Source organism: Oncorhynchus masou, chromosome 18, assembly GCF_036934945.1.
Source record: "Oncorhynchus masou masou isolate Uvic2021 chromosome 18, UVic_Omas_1.1, whole genome shotgun sequence".
NCBI classification, from domain to species: Eukaryota; Metazoa; Chordata; class Actinopteri; order Salmoniformes; family Salmonidae; genus Oncorhynchus; species Oncorhynchus masou.
The window spans coordinates 69,442,149-69,456,217 of record NC_088229.1 but is presented as its reverse complement, the minus strand read 5'-3'; the positions used below and the strand labels follow the sequence as shown (position 1 = coordinate 69,456,217).

At 40.8% G+C, this 14,069-nt stretch overlaps 1 protein-coding gene across 1 annotated transcript in view; it reads right to left on the bottom strand.

The window, feature by feature from the left end:
* Window positions 1-2,571: 2,571 nt before the first annotated feature.
* The window catches only part of LOC135505194 (urotensin-2 receptor-like), a 109,968-nt gene continuing 98,470 nt past the window's right edge, over window positions 2,572-14,069 (bottom strand). The window contains exon 4 of the mRNA XM_064924358.1: window positions 2,572-3,048. The gene's annotated coding sequence lies outside the window, so the exon portion shown is untranslated. The remainder of the gene's footprint in view (window positions 3,049-14,069) is intronic.

Below are 14,069 nucleotides of genomic sequence, written 5' to 3'. Positions count from 1 at the left end.
CCTTTGGAGTGCTAACTGAACATTTTTCTTTTTCTTCTACCTAACCAGTGGTATGGTTAGTCCATGTCCGCATCCTCCACCACATGTGGCAAACCTCTTCAAGGTTAGGAGCGTTTGTCACAAACTAAGTGGTAAACTGTCACCAAATCACCCAAGAATGAGAGTTCTTTCGAACAGGACAGTACCTGTGTGTTTGTTTCTCCGTCCTGGTCCACCCAGGCCGTAGGCGAGGTCAAGGATAGCAGGGTTCGGTACACGAATCGGGTTCTCGGTAGGTCCAGGTCCAAACGCCAACAGGTAAGTCCAAAACAGTCCAACTCATACACGGTAAATCCAGGCAATCTCTATTGTCTCTTTCTCTATTGTTCATAGATCCTTCCAGCACTCTCTTCTTCTCTTCCTGGTTTTTCTTGACCCTTTATCTGTGGGTTGGCTCCACCTTCTGAGGGTTACCCTTGCTTCTGGGACTTGTAGTTTTGGTGGTCGGCCATTTTGTGATCTGTAGTTCTGACAGGGGTGGCCAGTTTAGTGATCGGGCAGAGCCCATTTATTAGTTCTGCTCTCACATATCTGCCATTTACCACTCGACCCCCTTCTTTGCCACAATGGATTAAATAGTAGATACCTTCACATGCAGGAATATGGATAGTTGTAGAAGTTGTGGAAACAATAGCATCAAATTAAAACTGCAACAACATTTGTGGCAGCAATGTCATTTGTCAGCATATTTATCTTGTTTGGTAAATGTCTTCAAAGCCAGTAAATTCCACTGTTGTCTTGAATTGAAACAAGTTACTTCTCTAACACTTGTCCCAATAGTAGTTATAGGAAGCAATATAATCAGAAAGCATACGTCAAACCTCCATCTGACACATTTAAAGCACTTTTGTCAAGCTTTGGCTCGACTGCATCTTCCTGAATTGTTCATATAGTGACATTGTATCTCCGCTGTCTGTTTTAGTAATTCTTCCTCTGAAGAATAGAGTCTGGTGTAAACCAAACTGTTGAAGGTTTAAAAGTCTCCTATCTCACTTTGTGCATGTTCTGGCTTTGTAGATTGTAATTGACAACATGGTTAATTGCTTGACAGCTGCACAAAACAAGCTCACCCATAGTCATAATTATACACTAGCATACATCCACGAGAGCATGTGTGAGTGCAAACACAAACGAACAAGCAAACAGGCCCACACACACACACACACACACACACACACACACACACACACACACACACACACACACACACACACACACACACACACACACACACACACACACACACACACACACACACACACACACACACACACACACACAAACAAGCAAACACCCACACACACAAACAAGTAAACACACACATAAACACACACACGCACACCATTGCTAAAACCTTTCTGATTCAACGTAACAAAAGACGCAAATGAAGAATACATTCAAAATGGGAGACTCCCTCGACATGAAACATTTACGACTTTGCACAGTAAAAAAAAAGAACATCACTGAAACTGAGCCAACTTCGATGTATTTTCTGTCCTACAAAGAGCTGAATTTAGAATTCATGAAAATAATGGGAAGTCCACACTATGAAGAAAATCCCCACACTATTTAGGGATGGACTTGGACACTTGTTTAAATGATGAGACAGAATGAACAAGGAAAACCACAGTGCAAAAACACTATAGTATACTATGGTATGACTACTATAGTGTTCACTGTAGTGTTTTTGCAGAATTCAGTGTAGTATTTACTGTAGTATACTGTATTATTTACAGTTAACTATTGTATAAATACTGTAGCAAAATAAAACGGTAGTATATACTTTTGTATTCACTGTAGTGTTTTGCAGATTGTAGTTTACTGCAGTATTCACTGTAGTGTTTTGCAGATTGTAGTTTACTGCAGTATTCACTGTAGTGTTTTGCAGATTGTAGTTTACTGCAGTATTCACTGTAGTGTTTTGCAGATTATAGTTTACTGCAGTATTCACTGTAGTGTTTTGCAGATTGTAGTTTACTGCAGTATTCACTGTAGTGTTTTGCAGATTGTAGTTTACTGCAGTATTCACTGTAGTGTTTTGCAGATTATAGTTTACTGCAGTATTCACTGTAGTGTTTTGCAGATTTTAGTTTACTGCAGTATTCACTGTAGTGTTTTTGCAGAGTGTAGTATACTCTAATATTTACTGTAGTGTTTTTGCAGATTGTAGTATACTGTAGTATTTACTGTGGTGTTTTTGCAGATTTTAGTACACTGCAGTATTTACTGTAGTGTTTTGTTATCTTTAATATAGAAGTGGAGACTTTTTCTTTCAGGAAACTGCCCTAAAATAGCACATGTTCCATAACTGGTTGGTAGGTAGGTAGATAGATAGGTATACCTGCAAGTACTGTATGTATGTAACTAGCCATGTAGGTAGGTAGGTTCTGAACAGATCGTTCAGAGCTTATGCTATTTTCTATAACCTGCAGGGAACACAATATATGATCTATACTTAGCATTTAGGTTTCTTACTTATGCATGGCACAAATTGCGATGTGTGGGGGGGGGGGTGTATGCAGATTAAATACTGTAGTATTTACTATAGTTTTAAGTATTTCTGTATTATTTACCACAGTGATTTTTTTGTGTGGATAATACTATAGTATTAACTTAGTATTCTACAGTATACTACAACATTCTGGGATTAGTAAAAAAGAAAGATATGGTGAGGGTTACACTGAGCAGGATGCTGAGAACACAGTGTGTGTTTCATAAACAAGCATAAGGAAACAAGGGCTGCCAGCTCCATTGTTCCTGTGTGTGTTGTGGCCACTAACGTTGCTCAGTGAAGGCTGGTTCGGAGGGTAAATCAAGATTGCTATCTCTTAACATTGGTCCAGGAAGCGTCAAAGTCCATCCTGCTCCTTCTTCCTCTAAAGAAGATGTGAACGAGTGAGGTTGACTCTGCACACTGCTCCTTCTTCCTCCCTCCTTTTCCTCAATCAGCAGGATCTGCTATCTCCGCTCCTTCCCCTTTCACCTCTTCCTCCTGTCCCCTCTCTGACCCTGTGAGTGAAACAGAGGACAAAGGATGATTAATACAGTGTCTGTAAATCGGGGATCAGACGGGTCTCTCCAGAGCTTCTAGAGCTTCCAGAGCTTCTAGAGCTTCCAGAGCTTCTAGAGCAGGCCTGGGTAAAGGCCGGCCCAGGGGCCATATGCGGCCCGCGACCTCATTCAATATGGCCCGGGGAATCATGCTCAGATCACATAAAGAATTTGAGATAGTAAAGTTTTGAAAAACATATTTATTATTCAAATTAAAAGCCCAATGAATACTCGCCTTTGTGTTATGATTTAACTCCCACCATTTGTGGGACATTTATTTTGAAGTCATGTATAAATAACAAATGCACGATTACAGACAGTGACTGACAGACTGACACACGTCATAGTTACAAATAGTAGCAAGTCACTTACTGCTTGAGGAATAAGTTAAAGACATTTTACAGAATTTGGCAACCTTTATTGACTATATGGAGAATCTCCCCCCACATTTCATTGATTGAATCTATATATAATCCTCACATAATGTTTCACACATAATGTATAATATGTAGCCTTGTATGTTTGTTTAAGTAATTATAATTATAATTTATTTTTGTTACGTTCGTCTGTTACTGTCACTTTGTCCTATCGTTGTCTAATATCTTTTCACTTTTGTTTTGAATGATCTTAATTGGAAAATGCAAAAAAAATAAAAAAAATAAAAAATAAAAAGCTAGAAATTGCGCATCAATTCAGTTTTCAAAGATTTCAAGGAAAAGGAAAGTAGACAATGAATGTAGGGTGTTCCAGCAAGAGTGGACATTGAAATATTTCTTTATTGAGGTATCAGGGAAAGCTGTGTGCTTAGTGTGCAGAGAGAGCATAGATGTCTTCAAAGACTACAACTTGTCCCGACACTTCCAGGCGAAGAAATATAGGAATATGTCTTCTGTCTTCTGTCTTCTGAGCAGAGGGCAAGTCAAAATAGTTGCTTTTTCAGTTGAAAAAGCAGCAAGAACTTTTCACAAAACTGCATTCAGCAAATGAGGGAATTGCGAGAGCTAGCTATGTAATGTCCCACAAAATTGCTAAACATAGCAAGGCATTCACTGACCGCAAATTCATTAACTTCGTTTGACTGGGAGTGAACGGTTTTATGCTTGGATGAATAAGGTGCCAAAATGCAGTGTGTAAACTGCGATCCATGTTTAATGAACAAACGTCAGATTTACAAATACTACAAAAACACTCTGAAGTTTCAAAAATGTTTGAATGATGTCTGTTAGTATAACTAACACATAGACAGGAACAAGGACCTAAGAAAAAATCAACCAGGAAATACAAATCTGAGGTTTGTAGTTTTTCAACTCTTTGCCTATCCAATATACAGTGTAATCATTTGGTCTGATTTCACTTCCTAAGGCTTCCACTAGATGTCAACATCTTTAAAACCCCTTGTTTGAGGCTTCTACTGTGAAGGAGGAGAGAAAAGAGCTGTTTCAACCATAAGGTCTGGCAGAAGGCCATGCGCTCAGTCAGGCATGCACCCATGAGAGGTAGCTGCGTTCCATTGCATTTCTAAAGACAAAGGAATTCTCCAGTTGGAACATTATTGAATATTTATGTTTAAACCATTTGAAAAATTGATTCTATACATCATTTGACATGTTTCTATGAACTGTAACGGAACTTTTTGGCTTTTCGTCTGGCCTGCGCGTCGTGAATTTGGATTTGTGAACTAAACGCGCTAACAAAAGGAGGTATTTGGACATAAACTATGGACTTTATCAAACAAAACAAACATTTATTGAGGAACTGGGATTCCTGGGAGTGCATTCTGATTAAGATCATCAAAGGTAAGTGAATATTTATAATGCTATTTCTGACTAAGTTTGACTCCACAACATGACAGGTATCTGTATGGCTTGTTTTTGTGTCTGAGCACCATACTCAGATTATTGCATGGTGTGCTGGCGGGTCTGGAAAGTTTTGGGAAATCTGGAACAGCGGTTGCAATCTGGAGAGGTATGTCTATAATTCCACACAAAACACTTGTATATTTTATCAATGTTTATTATGAGTATTTCTGTAAATTGATTTGGATCTGGAAAATCACCGGATGTTTTGGAAGCAAAACATTACTGAAAATGGCGCCAATGTAAACCGAGTCTTTTGGATATAAATGGATGAACTTTATCAAACAAAACATACATACTGTGTAACATGAAGTAGTGTCATCTGATAAGAATCAAATGTTAGTGATTAATATTATCACTGATTTCTGGAGTTTGGCTGACTGGCGGATCTGGAAGAGTCTGGAAAAATGGCGGATCTGGAAGAGTCTTTTTGAAATCTGACAATGGGTGGGATGGAACAAGTCTGGTTTGGCAGATCTAAAGTCTGGCTGACTCAAATCTGTATGCTCCATGCTGAGGAACTGTAATTATGAGATTTCTGTTGCTCTGGCGGCTTTTGCAGCTGCACTTTCACTGGCTCCATGCAGACTGGCAGCTTGACCAAGACATGGGGAAATCCAAAGATGAGGAGTCATGCTCAGAAGATATTTGTACTGTTTGGGTCAACATATATATGTGAACAGACATTTTCACTGGCGGAATATAACAAGACTTCAGCTCTAGTCAAGGCACAGATCATCTCTTACAGAGACTCTCACCTCTCAGCAGCCTGCTCATAGCGAAAGGCTCAGAAACAATACCTGACTTCACTGCTCTAGTCAATGCCCATCAGAGACTTCACTGCTCTAGTCAATGTCCATCAGAGACTTCACTGCTCTAGTCAATGCCCATCAGAGACTTCACTGCTCTAGTCAATGTCCATCAGAGACTTCACTCCTCAGCACTGATTGAGGTTTAAATGTAATGCTTGGCTGCGCTCTCTATTTCTCGTAGGTCTGATGCGTGTTAACAAGACTTCTGTCTGTGATGCTGACAGTGCACATGTAGCCTTATTGCATGTTTAATAATGAAAATACCTACCAAAAGGAGAACATGGATGTGTTTATCTCTGTGCATGGAAAAACTAAAATAAGTAGCATATCTGGATGTGATTTACAGTAGATATATCTGTTAACACGGCCATTCACATGATGCATAATCTTATAATATGACAATGGCAAAAATATACTCTAATGTAGCCCCGCACTGGATGCTTCGTCTCCACAGAAAACTGTGCATGCCACTATGTGGAAGCCCCCGGGCACAGGAGCAAACACAGAGCACACACACACACACACACACACACACACACTCACACCACACACACACACACACACACACACACACACATTTTTGGGGCTGACTCACACACACACACACACACACACACACACACACATCACACATTCACACACAACCTCTGCTGTTGTTTGCACATACTTGTTTGCACACACACATCTGCCACATTTCTCTCTAGTTGTTCCAACCAGCTTTGTTAGCAGACAGCAATAGATAGTGATTATCTGTCACAGAGCTGATGGAGGATTAGACTTCAGCCTGCCTACACTGAGCTGCATGCACACACAGACGCACCTGCACACACATGCCCTCACCTGCACACACACACACACACACACACACACACACACACACAGGCACACAGGGTCCACACACACACACACACGTCACTCCCATGTCACACACACACACACACATATACCCGGACACACACACACACACACACAGATGCACCCTCACTTGGCGCACGCTTACATACACACACACACGCACAGATGAACCCGCACGCACACGCACGTACACACACACAGACACACGCAGGGTTTAATCTCAGTGTCATCATTTTGACATGGACTGGAGGGCAAAGCAGACACACAGCAACACTGCCAAGATTAGCTAAGAGTAGATGGATGGGGATGGATTAGAGTTACAATGCCCTTGAAGAGGTAACCACAGGGAACTTGATTTCTAAATCCTACATTTACAATATGTTTTAAAAAACTTAACTTAAACTTCCAACTTAATGGAAAATCATGAGCACTGCTGCATAGAGGAGAAGCAAAGTGAATTGTGGTGAGAAAAATATAGAAATTGACAGTGTGTCAATGTCTACGGATCTCCGATTTAACAACGTTTCCATATGCACATGAGTTTACAGGAGACCCTACCTGAAAAAACAACCCCCAGTCCTCCGAATGAGAGACTTCCCCTACATCGTTAAAGAAAACACATACTCAGAGAGCTTGGCATAGGTTTTACAGAAGGACTTGTATAGAGTCATATTTTCCACACGGTTTGTGCCTGTTGGTATGAGAGGAGAATCTGTAGAAAACTGCTGCTCTCACTTTGGTTGCATCATGTATTGCAATATTCAGGCCAGCTAGGCTTCATGTACACAATAATGTCCATGAATTATAATGCACATAATAATATACATTTCCTGTTTGAATGATTATTTTCCTGCTGTAGCAAACTGAGACAAAATTACAACCATACATCTGTAGTCTCTGTAGATCTCAACAGTGTCCTTTGTCATCTGGAACTAAAAGTTAAACAGGAAATGATTGACAAAGCCAGGTACAATGGCCTTCACAGTGGCATTACCCAGCATCTGTTGTTCTTTAAAGGTTATGGATGTGGTTTAAAAGCCAAGCTGTATTAATTTCATGAGTCAGAGAAAATACATTTTATGATATAATTTCCATTAGGCTGATGCGGACCAGAATAACAATTTGGTTCCAACCCATTCCTGGAAACAAAGCCAAAAGGAATCCAACAATGTGACAAATTAGATCCAGCCACCAGGCAGAAGTACTCAGCCAGTGATCAGATGTCTGATGCTGCTGAATCAAGCGTCTATCAGAGTCCCCAAACATGTTGCCATGGCAACATCAGTGTTGTGGTGTATCAGACCGATGACTGTCAAAGGAGGTATTTGGAATAGAACGTAGCTCAAGTCATTTCTCCAACTATCAAAACATTTAAATGAATAGAGGGCATTCAGATGAAGCTCTTGGGTAAGGGAATTTGGGGTAATGCTATTTCTGACTGTTGACGTCCCCATGCAGACTGTGGTCTCAGAGCCTCTTAGCTATGTCACAACGGGACTCAGAACTATTGGGCCTATGAATCTATGGACTTTGAAATATGCTTTAGGAGGTATCCCTCAGTACTAACAAGTGCTTGGTCATGCACAGACATTCAGACAGGGACCAGCGTGTAAATTTTATGCACTCACTACTGTAAGTCACTCTGGATAAGAGCTTCAGCTAAATGACTCAAATGTAAAAAAAAATGTAATCTATGAATAGACCCAACGACTGAGGTTGGAGAAAACGTAGGTAATATAGAATGTTGATATGTAACCACGGCCATGCATTGTGTTCAGTCCCTCCCTCTCAGCAGCTCTGGGGAGGTGTGACGTCAGACTTCCTGACCTACTTAGGACTAATACCCTCTCTGGGGCCCGACTGACTTCTCCACACTCTCAGGGACACTGCCAAACGATTACACAGAGATCAAACCCTGTATGAGCGCGTTAGGGTCACTGTGACACCTATGTCAGTTGCAAAGTATGAAAAGAGCTATTTAGCAATTCAGCAGTGGTCATATCCAGCTAAATGGCTTTAGCTTAGTGGGCAAACTCTGTAATCAAACAGACAGCCAGGGTTTCATACCCAGTCATGAAAATGTCTCAGTCATCACAGCAGGGTTTCAGGAGGACTGTAACGCTTGTCGTCTGGGGAAGGAGAGGAGGACCAAGGTGCAGCGTGTTAAGTCTTCATATTTTAAATATTTTAATGAACACTGAAAACAAAACAATAAACAACCAACAGTCCTGTAAGGTACAACACTAAACAGAAAATAACCACCCACTGAAACACGTGGAAAAAGTCCATCAGAGACTTCATGATTCTCGATCAGAGACAACGATTGACAGCTGCCTCTGATTGAGAACCATACAAGGCCAAACACAGAAATAGAAAATCATAGACAAATTAACATAGACAACCCACCCAACTCACGCCCTGACCATACTAACACAAAGACAAAACAAAGGAACTAAGTCCATCAGAGAGTTCACTGCTTCAACCATCAGAACTTCACTGCTCGTGAGATAGCACAGCAGCCATTCAGAGGTCAAGGGGACCCATCTAAACATAACAAACACAATATAATGCCCCCTCTCACCATAACAAACACATTATAGATGACCCCCTCTCACCATAATAAACACATTATAATAGCCCCCTCTAAACATAACAAACACATTATACTGACCTCCTCTCACCATAATAAACACAATATAATGGCCCCCTCTCATGTCCATCATAAACACATTATAATGTCCATCCCAATCACCATCATAAACACATTACAATGTTTACCATAATAAACACATTATACTGGCCCCCTTTCACCATCATAAAGACATTATACTGGCCCCTGAATGCACATAATAAACACATTATAATGTAGTTCATTCACCATCATAAACACATTATAATTGCCCCCTCTCACCATCATAAACACATTATAATGGCCCCCTCTCACCATCATAAACACATTATAATCTGTCAACCCCTCTCACCATCATAAACACATTATATGCCCCCTCTCAACATCATAAAACATTATAATGTCCCCCTCTCAACATCATAAACACATTATACTGTCCCCCTCTCACCATCATAAACACAGAGCATTGCCACCACTCACACATCATAAACACATTATAATTGCCCCCTCTCACCATCATAAACACATTATAATTGCCCCTCTCACCATCATAAACACATTATAATTGCCCCCTCTCACCATCATAAACACATTATACTGGCCCCTCTCACCATCATAAACACATAATACTGGCCCCCTCTCACCATCATAAACACATTATACTGGCCCCCTCTCAGCATCATAAACACATTATACCTGCCCCCTCTCACCATCATAAACACATTATACTGGCCCTCTCACCATCATAAACACATTATACTGGCCCCCACTCACCATCATAAACACACAGATGCACCCCTCTCACCATCATAAACACATTATAATGGCCCCTCTCACATCATAAACACATTATACTGGCCCCTCTCAACATCATAAACACATTTAATCTCAGTGTCATCATAAACACATTATACTGGTCCCCCTCTCAGACATCATAAACACATACACTGGCCCCCTCTCACCATAATAAACACATTATAATGGCCCCCTCTAAACATAACAAACACATTATACTGGCCCCCTCTCACCATCATAAACACATTATAATGGCCCCCTCTAAACATAACAAACACATTATACTGGCCCCCTCTCACCATCATAAACACATTATAATGGCACCCTCTCACCATAATAAACACGTTATAATGGGTCTCAACATATAAAAATTACAGTATCACCATAATCTCCGATTATAACACCCTTTCCATCATAAACACATTATACATGGCCCCCCTCAACCTCATAAACACATTATACCCCCAGTCCCATAATAAACACATTATACTGGCCCCCACATCATAAACACATTATACACCCCCTCTCAGCATCATAAACACATCATAATGGACCCCTCTCACCATAATAAACACATTTGTGCCTGTTGGTAAACAGAACAAACACATTATACTGGCCCCTCTCACCATCATAAACACATATACTGGCCCCTCTCACCATCATAAACACATTATACTGGATTATTTTCCCCCTCTCACCATCATAAACACATTATACTGGCCCCCTCTCACCATAATAAACACATTATACTGGCCCCCTCACCATCATAAACACAATATACTGGCCCCCTCTCATAAACCATATAAACATCATAAACACATTATAATGGCCCCCTCTCACCATCATAAACACATTATACTGGCCACTCTCAACATCATAAACACATTATACTGGCCCCTACCATCATAAACACATTCACTGGCCCCTCTCACCATAATAAACACATTATACTGGCCCCATCTCACCATCATAAACACATTATACTGGCCCCCTCTCACCATCATAAACACATTATACTGGTCCCTCTACATTTCATGAAATACATTATACTGGCCCCTCTCACCATAATAAACACATTACTGCCCCCCCCCCCCCCACCATCATAAAACATTATACTGTCCAAAATCACCATCATAAACACATTATACTGGCCCCCACTCACCATCATAAACACATTATACTGGCCCCCTCTCACCATCATAAACACATTATACATGGCAACCAGTCTCACCATCATAAACACATTATACTGTCCCCCTCTCACCATAATAAACACATTATACTGGCCCCCTCTCACCATAATAAACACATTATAATAGCCCCCTCTAAACATAACAAACACATTATACTGGAATCTATCACCATAATAAACACAATATAATGGCCCCCTCACCATCATAAACACATTATAATGCCCCCAATCACCATCATAAACACATTACAATACCCCCTCTCACCATAATAAACACATTATACTAAATGACTCACCATCAAAAAACATTATATGGCCCCCTATCACCATAATAAACACATTATAATGGCCCCCACTCACCATCATAAAGAATTATATGTAACCACGGCCATCATAAACACATTATAGTCCCCCCCTCTCACCATCATAAACACATTATAATTCCCCCTCTCACCATCTAAACACATTATACTGGGGCCCCTCTCAACATCATAAACACATTATACTGGCCCCCTCTACACCATCATAAACACATTATAATTGCCCCTCTCAACATCATAAACACATTATAATGGCCCCCTCTCACCATCATAAACACATTATAATTGCCCCTCTCAACATCATAAACACATTATACTGGCCCCCTCTCACCATAATAAACACATTATACTGGCCCCTCTGTAATAAAACATTATACTGGCCCCCCTCACCATCATAAACACATTATACTGGCCCCCTCTCACCATAATAAACACATTATACTGGCCCCCTCTCAACATCATAAACACAGGTATACTGGCCCCCTCTCACCATTTAAAACATCATAATGCCCCCACTCAAAATAAAACATTATACAACCCAGTCCTCTAAACATAACAAACACATTAACTAACCCCCTCTCACCATCATAAATACATTATACTGCCCCCTCTCACCATCATAAACACATTATACTGCCCCCTCTCAACATCATAAACACATTATACTGGCCCCCTCTCACCATAATAAACACATTATACTGGCCCCCACTCACCATCATAAACACATTATACTGGCCCCCTCTCACCATCATAAACACATTATACTGGCCCCCTCTCACCAGCCATAAACACATTATACTGGCCCCCTCTCACCATAATAAACACATTATAATGGCCCCCACTCACCATAACAAACACATTATATGGCCCCTCTCACCATCATAAACACATTATACTGGCCCCCTCTCACCATAATAAACACATTATACTGGCCCCCTCTCACCATAATAAACACATTACAATGTCCCCCTCTCACCATAATAAACACATTATAATGGCCCCCACTCACCATCATAAACACATTACAATGTCCCCTCTCACCATAATAAACACATTATACTGGCCCCTCTCACCATCATAAACACATTATAATTGCCCCCTCTCACCATCATAAACACATTATAATGGCCCCCTCTCAACATCATAAACACATTATACTGGCCCCTCTCCCATAATAAACACATTATACTGGCCCCCTCACCATCATAAACACATTATACTGGCCCCCTCTCACCATCATAAACACATTATACTGGCCCCCTCTCAACATCATAAACACATTATACTGGCCCCCTCTCACCATCATAAACACATCATAATGGCCCCCTCTCACCATAATAAACACATTATACTGGCCCCCTCTAAACATAACAAACACATTATACTGGCCCCCTCTCACCATCATAAACACATTATACTGGCCCCCTCTCACCATCATAAACACATTATACTGGCCCCCTCTCAACATCATAAACACATTATACTGGCCCCCTCTCACCATAATAAACACATTATACTGGCCCCCACTCACCATCATAAACACATTATAATGGCCCCCTCTCACCATCATAAACACATTATACTGGCCCACTCTCAACATCATAAACACATTATACTGGCCCCCTCTCACCATCATAAACACATTATACTGGCCCCCTCTCAACATCATAAACACATTATACTGGCCCCCTCTCACCATAATAAACACATTATACTGGCCCCCTCTCACCATCATAAACACATTATACTGGCCCCCTCTCAACATCATAAACACATTATACTGGCCCCCTCTCACCATAATAAACACATTATACTGGCCCCCTCTCACCATCATAAACACATTATACTGGCCCCCTCTCAACATCATAAACACATTATACTGGCCCCCCTCACCATCATAAACACATTATACTGGCCCCCTCTCACCATAATAAACACATTATACTGGCCCCCTCTCACCATAATAAACACATTATACTGGCCCCCTCTCACCATAATAAACACATTATACTGGCCCCCTCTCACCATCATAAACACATTATACTGGCCCCCTCTCACCATCATAAACACATTATACTGGCCCCCTCTCACCATAATAAACACATTATACTGGCCCCCTCACACCATCATAAACACATTATACTGTCCCCCTCTCACCATAATAAACACATTATACTGGCCCCTCTCACCATAATAAACACATTATACTGGCCCCTCTCACCATAATAAACACATTATACTGGCCCCCTCTCACCATCATAAACACATTATACTGGCCCCTCTCACCATAATAAACACATTATAATGGCCCCCTCTCACCATAATAAACACATTATAATGGCCCCCTCTCACCATAATAAACCCAATTATACTGGCCCCCCTCACCATAATAAACACATTATACTGGCCCCCTCTCACCATAATAAACACATTATAATGGCCCCCTCTCAACATCATAAACACATTATACTGGCCCCCTCTCACCATAATAAACACAATATACTGGCCCCCTCTCACCAT